Raw genomic sequence first — 8,454 nt, 5'->3', positions numbered from 1 at the left:
AAAATTACCATTAATTCTGCAATTTTTACATGTTGTAAAACCATTTTTCCCCATATAGGATGGAAAAATCTAAATGGCTTTCAATTATAACAGCACAGATCTACAACAAACATTCTCCAGATTTGACAAAGTTGGCTGAATATAGCTTTTAACTGAACCCAGACCTTGGTTACAAAGGAGTTCAGATGAAGTTTCTCAAGGCCTTGCCAACTAAGCGATATTTGCAAAGTGAGCTGTGAAAGCGTCATCTACTGTTACAGTGATAACGTAGATGTGTGTAGTCAAACTTTTACTTTCACTAGTTCTCCTGCAGTCCTTGAAAACTGCACCAGTGGACAGATGAGACCCAAAGATTACAGGCAAAGCAAACATGGTGATTCTGGTACTTTTTAACAGCATAATTCTATGAGTAAATTCAACTCAGATTGAATTTCCCTGCTTTCAACACACCAGCATAAGAATGTTATCCATTCTGTGAAGGATTATGGGAAAAAAGATGTTATGGAGCTACTGTATTACAGTTATGCTCTGTTTTTCTTATGGAAGAAATATAAAAGCACTAGTGTGGCTGAGCAGACTAAATTGCTAGATTTAGGCTCCAGTCTCCCTGGAGATGTGGGTTTGAATCCCCCTACTGCCAAAGTCTGTTTGCTCTCAGAAATGTGGCTTCTTGCTTCTAGCAAATGAGGGAGTAGAATGTGAGAGTTAATTCAAAGTGCAATTATGACATTTTTTCTTTATCTCCAGGGGTGCCTCCAGTTGAAGTGCACTTGATTTAGGTAGTTACCTTGAACTGGTCTTGGTGGCATGTCCTGCAAAATGGATGGAAAAAGAATCTGAACCGCTTTTGATAAAGGCATCAACTAAATAACAAATAATAACAGTCATGGCCTACACTACACTTTGGATTGTTACACTATCTACACTGTTAATGTTACTAATGTTAGTAAGGTCTTGTGTAGACTCAACCTTCAGCACAATATATTTTGACCTGTAGTAATATTTAATTTAATTTAAAGTAGTTAAAGTTGTTAATGTAGCAATTTGTTTTTCCTACTTTTTAAACTGAGACTGAAAGTATCTGAGGTCAACGTGAGTCATTTTAAATTGATTGTCTCTAATTGTGTATGAGTTCACCATGTGTTGGACCAGAAAAAAACTGATGAATATATGGATATTGTACACCTGTTATTTAATTACATTTTTTTTTTTTATCATATCTCAAACATTACACTAATTTTTCTTTTTGTTCAGTTGAAACTTGAGCGGAATTTATATTGCAAATGTTTTTGTTCAAGAAACCAGTAAGACATGCACCAATCAGCCAAAACATTAAAACCACCTGCCTAATATTGAGAAGGTCCCCCTCATGCCGCAAAAACAGCTCTGACCCATCAATGCATGGACTCCACAAGACCTCTCAAGGTGTCGTGTGGTATCTGGCACCAAGACGTTACCAGCAGATCCTTTAAGTCCTGTAAGTTGCGAGGTGGGGCCTCCATGGATCAGACTTGTTTTTCCAGCACATCCCACAGATGCTCAATGAGATCTTGAGATCTGGGGAATTTGGAGGCCAAGTCAACACCTTGGAGGCCAAGACCTTCACTACACACTCCAACCAGAAGCTGTGGATGACTGCAAAGGTGTGTGCGCTGCTGAGGACCCAAGATTCCACCTTCAGAGAAGGTGACTAGGCAGCCCTAAGAACAGAGAGGGCCAAACTGTACCAGGCTATCAGAGAGGCAAAGGGAGCACACGCCGAGAGAATCCACAGCCACTTCCAGAACAGCGGCGACACAAGGCGCATATGGAAGGGCGTCCAGGCCATCACCAACCACAGGACAACATTACCTGCCTGTGACAGTGATGCCTCCCTTCCAGATGCGTTGAAGAACTTCTATGCTTGGTTTCAGGTGCAGAATGACGTGGCGGCAAGGAAGACCAACCCTCCTCCCAACGACCACGTGCTGCGTCTTACCACGGCTGATGTGAGGAAAATGCTACACAGAGTCAACCCACGGAAGGCTGCTAGATCAGACAACACTCCTGGTAGAGTACTCAGAGGATGTGCAAACCAGCTGGCAGATGTTCTCACTAACATTTTCTACATCTCCCTGAGCAGAGCCATCGTTCCAACGTGCTTCAAGGCCACCACCATCGCCCCCGTGCTGAAGAAGCCTTCAGTGTCCTGCCTCAACGACTACTGTCCCGTCACACTCACACCCATCGTCATGAAGTACTTCAACCTGTCCCTGAATGTGGACAAAACAAAAGAGATGGTTGTTGACTTCAGGAGAGCATGGAGCGACCACTCTCCGCTAAACATGAACAGCTCCTCTGTGGAAATCGTCAAGAGCACCAAATTCCTCGCTGTTCACCTGGCGGAGAACCTCACCTGGTCCCTCAACACCAGCTCCATAGCGAAGAAAGACCAATAGCATTTCTACTTTCTGCCAAGGTTGAGGAAAGCCCATCTCCCACCCCCATCCTCACCACATTCTACAGAGGGACTATCGAGAGTGTCCTGAGCAGCTGCACCACTGCCTGGTTTGGAAATTGCACCATTTCAGATAGTAAGACCCTGCAGCAGATAGTGAGGGCAGCTGAGAAGATCATTGGGGGCTCTCTTCCCTCCATCTCAGACATTTACACCACACGCTGCATCCGCAAAGCCACCAGCATTGGGGATGGCCCCACGCAGCCCTAACACAAACTCTTCACCCTCCTGCCATGTGGAAAAAGGTACCAAAGCATTCGGGCCTCACAGCCAGACTGTGTAACAGTTTCTTCTCCCAAGCCATCAGACTTCTCAATACCCAGGGACTGGACTGACACAAACCCACACACACATACACGCACACACAACCATACTCAACAGAACACCATTCCACTCCCTTTACAATTTTTGCACTCTTCTTTCTTAAATTGCTGCTAAAACACCGTAAACAAAATACTGTATTGACCAACTGCAATTTTGCTGCTAACTAGTATGTTTACATTTACAGCATTTATTATTATATTGTAATATCTTCTTGCACTTTACTCCACACTAGAACTGTGTACTGGTCAATGCTAAATTGTCCTTTATTGTGCCTATTGTGGGGGCGCAGTGGCGCAGTGGGTTGGACCGGGTCCTGCTCTCCAGTGGGTCTGGGGTTCGAGTCCCGCTTGGGGTGCCTTGCGACGGACTGGCGTCCCGTCCTGGGTGTGTCCCCTCCCCCTCCGGCCTTACGCCCTGTGTTACCGGGTAGGCTCCGTGACCCCGTATGGGACAAGCGGTTCTGAAAATGTGTGTGTGTGCCTATTGTCCTGTTTAGTTATCACTGTACTGTCTTTCACTGTTTGCACATGTCTTGCACATGTGCACTTTATGTAGTCCTGTGTAGGTAGCTCTGCGTTTTAGGTAGCACCATGGTCCTGGAGGAACATTGTTTCGTTTCACTGTATACTGTACCAGCTGTATGTGATTGAAATAACAATAAAGCCACTTTGACTTTTGACTTGACATTGACCTTGAACTCATTGTCATGTTCCTCAATCCATTCCTGAACAATTTTTGCAGTGTGGCAGGGCCACTGCTATCAGGGAATACCGTTGCCATGAAGGGGTGTATGTCGTCTGTAACAATCTTTAGGTAGGTGATACGTGTCAAAGTAACATCCATATAAATGCCAGGACCAAAGGTTTCCTAGCAGAACATTGGCCAGAGCATCACATTGCCTGTACCGGCTTGCCTTCTTCCCAATAGTGTATCCTGCTGCCATCTCTTCCCCAGGTAAACAATGCACATGCGTGATTCATCAGACCAGGCCACCTTCTTCCATTGCTCCATGGTCCAGTTCTGATGCTCACGTGCCCATTGTAGGCGCTTTCGACAATGGACAGGGGTCAGCATGGCCACTCTGACCAGTCTGCAGCTACGCAGCCCCATATGCAGCAAGCTGCCATGGACTGTGTGTTCTGACACTTTCTGTCATGGCCAGCATTAAGGTTGTCAGCAATTTGTGCTACAGTGGCTCTTCTGTGGGATCAGACCAGACGGGCTAGCCTTCGCTCCCCACACGTATCAATGAGCCTTGGGTGCCCATGACCCTGTCGCCGGTACAGTGGTTGTCCTTCCTTGGACCACTTTTGGTAGGTACTAACCACTGCTTACCAGGAACACCCTGCAAGACCTGCCGTTTTGAAAATGCTCTGACCCAGTCATCTGGCCATCACAATTTCGTCCTTGTCAAAGTCGCTCAGAAGCTTGCCCATTTTTCCTGCTTCCAACACATCAAATTTAAGAACTGACTGTTCACTTGCTGCCTAATATATCCCACCCCTTGACAGGTGCATTGTAACGAGATAAGCAATGTTATTCACTTTACCTGTCAGTGGTTTTAATGTTTTGGCTGATCAGTGTATAAGAAGGCAATAAAAGAGGTTTCTGGATGACACTAGAAAAGTTCCCCACTTGGGGCGCTGTACTGACATTCCATGGTTTATATGAAAATGACAAGAACATTGATTTACTTGTAAATATGAAACGGACTTAAATGAACAAACACAGTATCTGCATACATGCCATCTTAGCTGACACAACACACATGCCCCTGCTTGCCCAACAGACTTCTGATGATCTTGTGTAACTCCTCCATTCACAAGAAGATGACTTGTTCTTAAAAAAGCTACCAGAGGCAAAACAGATGTAAAGGCCTTTTGTTACCAGGCCTAATTCTGTAAGACTCAGACTCCTCAGACATCTCCTTTGGACTCTTGCAAAAACAGTTGCAGAAGGTGCATCCTGAGCCAGGGAGTTTCCATCACATGTGCGCAGCCTGGATAGCCTCTCATATGGAAACAAGAAAAGTGGAGCTTGCCAGGCTAATGGTGTGACTAATACTTGGCATCAGGCTTCAAAACGGCTGTGAGATCGAGGGAGTTCCCTGAAAAAATGCTTGGAGACATACTTCACGGTTCTTCATGTGGCCAACTTGTTGTTAAAATATTATACATTAGGATGAGGCTAAGTGTAAAGAAACAATGCACTGCGCTTCCAGAAAGAACACGGCTCACTTTGAAGCAAGCTGGACCAGAAACCTCTCCTTAGGATTCCATGCACATTGCCCATTAGACTTGAAATGACTCCTCAGGGAGGAGTCCTCAGTGGATAACATTTCAGTCCACATTATGGTGGACATTTTAAGCATGAGATTAACAATAATGAAGAATACACCAAGAATATATAAAAACATAAATGTTATACATTATCGTGCAAACTGTATACCAAGGCTATATGGGATTTTTTTCCTCCCACAATTTTACATTGAACAGTACCTAATCATTACACTAAAGGGGCTGGAGTGGAGTGGTTTCCAGGGAACACACCAGATAAATACGGTTGCATTCATTTTGAAACAATATGGAAAATATTGCCTCAAGCTACCTGTCCTCATCATGACAGTCACGTTTTCAAGAAAGCCATCATGGGTGATGAAACCTCCATGTCCACAATTACAGGGAAACCTGATTTTCTTTCACTCACACCCAGGGGCCAAAATAAAGACCAAACACAAAGCCTAAGGGGCCTTTTGTTAAGTGCCTCCTCCACATGTGTTCATTCACAATCATCAGGCTCCCGGAATGACAGATGGTTGCTCACCCACTGCTGTAATCTCCAGCTTTGTGAGATATACCCTACAGTACAGAGGGCCTCTGGCCTCTGTAAAAGTCACACAAAGCCCCACAAGTCACAGTTAGGATAGAAACCTCAGAGAATAAACTGGAAGGGAGATTTGCTACTGATGATAGTCTGATTCCCATTATACAATCAACCCCCTATGTTGCAATTTACAAAGAAAAAAGTGTAAATTGTGCAAAAAAAAGTGCAGAAAGCGTGCTGTTAATTGAAAAAGTTTTGTGCTAGGTACATTATCCATTTCACTTTTGTTCTCCAGTGTTACAAGGAATTTTTCCATTATGGCATTGCAATATGAAAACTAGATATCATACACTATGAGCACACTACCAGCACATCACACACTATGAGCCCCTTAAGTCTTCTATTTTGAAGTGAGCAAGTGTGTTATGTCGGCATCAACCGATGGGTTGCTGCAAAGGAGCGCTAAATTCGAACGATGAACCTCGGTGCAGCAAGTGGTAGGGAACAAATTAGGTTTGCTTGAGACCTTCATGTCTGCAGCTATGTTTCCTTCTCTTAGTGTAATGCATAAGTTGTACTTTTCCTGAGATGTACATCGCTTTGGACAAAAAGGTCTGCTAAATGAATAAATGTAAATGTAAATGTAAACATGTCTTAAATTTGGATCCATGCTAGGCACCAGAATAATTTTCATACAGTTTCTAAAATGCACACTCTTCTGGAGTGCTCCATAATTAAAAGATCTGTGGATGATGTCTATAGGTGTCTTACACAAACAGCAGGGCAATGTCACTCTAATGAACTTAGAGTGTGGAAAACCTTTCTGTCTTTCATACATGACTTAATTTTTTTTTGTTTTTGTTTTATGGTGGGGGGTGTGGTATTGCAGTGGGTTGGACCACAGTCCTGCTCTCCAGTGGGTCTAGGGTTCGAATCCCGCTTGGGGTGCCTTGCGGCGGACTGGCGTCCTGTCCTGGGTGTGTCCCCTTCCCCCTCCGGCCTTACGCCCTCTATTACCGGATAGGCTCTGGTTCCCCGTGACCCTGTCTGGGACACGTGGTTCTGAAAATGTGTGTGCGTGTGTTTTACAGTGTCAACTCCTAAAGCAAAGACTGCAACACCACATTTTCGTTAAACTGCATATTTTTTTTTTATTCAGATATAAATGGGGGGAAAACATCCCAACTCCAATTTCAGGGGAAATTAATTGAAGTAAATACTTGGGAGGCTTCAGTGTTGATTTCTGTCATGCTGGGGACAGGAAGGGTCTTGAGTTGGGAGATCGGCAAACGTCAGACAAGAGAAAAGACAGTACTCGGTAATCCAAAAACAATCCAGAGAATAAAACCAAGAAATCAGAACAGGAAGCAAAAAGGGGATGAACTCTCCTCCGGGCCATACGCCTCCCAGTCCATTAAATACTGCATAGCCCGTCCCCGATGCCTAGAATCCAACAGGACCCGTACGGCATAGGCTACTTATCCATCAACCTCCACAGGTGGGGGAGGTGCAGTGCCGATGGACAGCTATTAGAGTGAGGTGCTGTAGGGTTTGAGTAGGGACACATGAAAGATGGAGTGAACACGCATACCTGGAGGCAGCTGGAGCTGGTAAGAGACAGGGGAAACCCAGCGGAGGACCTTGTAAAGTCCGATAAAACAAAGTGAGAGTTTCTTTAAAGGGAAATGAAGTTTCGCTTTAGCGGGTGGACAGCCAGACCCATTGCCCCGGCAAGAAGGACAGGGTACGCCGATGTCAATCTGCCTGTTTCTCGTACTCCGCAGTTCGCTCCCGGAGATGGTCCCTGACCGAACGCCAGGTCTCACCACTCTCTCGGTACCATTCGTCCACCATGGGCACTCAACTCGGGGGAGCCCGTCGGGGAAACAAGGTCTGTTGGTATCCCAGTACACACTGAAACGGGGATAGCCCGGTGTAGGCATGGGAGAGGGCGTTGTGGGCATATTCTGCCGAGGGCAGGAACTGGACCCACTGGTGCTGTTTCTGAGCACGATACGATTGGAGGTACCTGGAAATGTCCTGCTGTAGACGTTCGACCTGGCCATTCACCTGCAGGTGGTAGCCTGATATTAGGCTGACCTGGACTCAGAAAGCCTTCTAGAAGGCATTCCAGACCCAAGATTTAAACTGTGGCCCACTGTCTGACACGATGTCCTCCAGTAACCCAAACAGCTGGAACACCGTTGAAATAAGGTCTCAGCCATCTCCCAGGCCGTCAGCAACTTAGGGGATGGGATCAGCCAACAGGCTTTTGAGAAGCGGTCCACCAATGTGAGGATAGTCATCTTACCATTGGCTAGGGGAAGGTCCACCAGGAAATACACGGCAACGTGTGACCATGGACATGAGGGTGCTGGTAGAGTTTCCAACAGTCCAGCAGGTTTCAAGGTCGGAGTCTTGAACTGGGAGCAAGTGGCTCAAGCTGCCACAAACTCACAGATGTCATCTTCCATGGAAGGCCACCAAAAGCATCCCTGTAGGAGTGAGAGGCTCCGACGGACACCAGGGTGTCCTGCGGTCAGGGAATCATGGGCCCACTGTAACAGGAACGTCCTCATGCTGGTTGGAACATATTCTTTGCCTGCTGGTTTGCCTGAAAATTGAATTGAGTGAAGAACAGGGCCCAGTGCTTCTGAGGGGGGTTCAGCCGTTGAGCCTGTTGCAGGTATTTCAGGTTTCAGTGGTCTGTCAGGACCAGAAAGGAAGGGGTGGCACCCCCCAGCCAGTGCCGCCACACCTCTAACGCAAGCTTAACGGCCAGCAGTTCCTTGTTGCCAGTGTCATAGTTT

The sequence above is a fragment of the Scleropages formosus genome, chromosome 6 (assembly GCF_900964775.1).
Source record: "Scleropages formosus chromosome 6, fSclFor1.1, whole genome shotgun sequence".
Classification (NCBI taxonomy): Eukaryota; Metazoa; Chordata; class Actinopteri; order Osteoglossiformes; family Osteoglossidae; genus Scleropages; species Scleropages formosus.
This window is presented reverse-complemented; position numbering follows the sequence as displayed.